This window comes from Oncorhynchus kisutch, linkage group LG1 (genome assembly GCF_002021735.2).
Source record: "Oncorhynchus kisutch isolate 150728-3 linkage group LG1, Okis_V2, whole genome shotgun sequence".
NCBI lineage: Eukaryota > Metazoa > Chordata > Actinopteri > Salmoniformes > Salmonidae > Oncorhynchus > Oncorhynchus kisutch.
This window is the reverse complement of record NC_034174.2, coordinates 8,333,435-8,333,990: the sequence shown is the minus strand read 5'-3', so window position 1 is coordinate 8,333,990 and position 556 is coordinate 8,333,435. Positions and strand designations below refer to the sequence as shown.

At 36.7% G+C, this 556-nt stretch overlaps 1 protein-coding gene across 2 annotated transcripts in view; it reads left to right on the top strand.

Moving 5' to 3' along the window:
- LOC109879791 (retinol dehydrogenase 7-like) overlaps nucleotides 1–290 on the top strand; it is a 9,563-nt gene extending 9,273 nt beyond the window's left edge. For both annotated transcript variants that reach the window (XM_031819210.1, XM_031818988.1), the window contains exon 6: nucleotides 1–290. This exon is cut by the window's left edge and continues 318 nt beyond it. The gene's annotated coding sequence lies outside the window, so the exon portion shown is untranslated.
- Nucleotides 291–556: the final 266 nt, after the last annotated feature.

Genomic DNA, 556 nt, shown 5'->3' with positions numbered 1-556 from the left:
CAAATGTACAGAACGTAGAGTAGCCTACACATTTAGAAGTTAATTCAATGTATTTCTTTATACTGTCTGTGTTTTTAAAGCTAGATGATGTCCTATAGTTTTGAGAGAAAACATGGAATATTTGAATAATTACCTACTGTGCCTTTTCTTCGCCATTATCTATGGTGCTTCATTTTGAGCAATATTCTTACTCAGCATTTCACTGTGAGGTCTACTACACCTGTTATATTCAGCATTTCACTGTAAGATCTACTACACCTGTTGTATTCAGCATTTCACTGTAAGGTCTACTACACCTGTTGTATTCAGCATTTCACTGTGAGGTCTACTACACCTGTTGTATTCAGCATTTCACTGTAAGGTCTACTACACCTGTTGTTGTACTCATCATTTCACTGTGAGGTCTACTACACCTGTTGTATTCAGCATTTCACTGTAAGGTCTACTACACCTGTTGTATTCAGCATTTCACTGTAAGGTCTACTACACCTGTTGTATTCAGCATTTCACTGTAAGGTCTACTACACCTGTTGTATTCATAATTTCACTGTAAGGT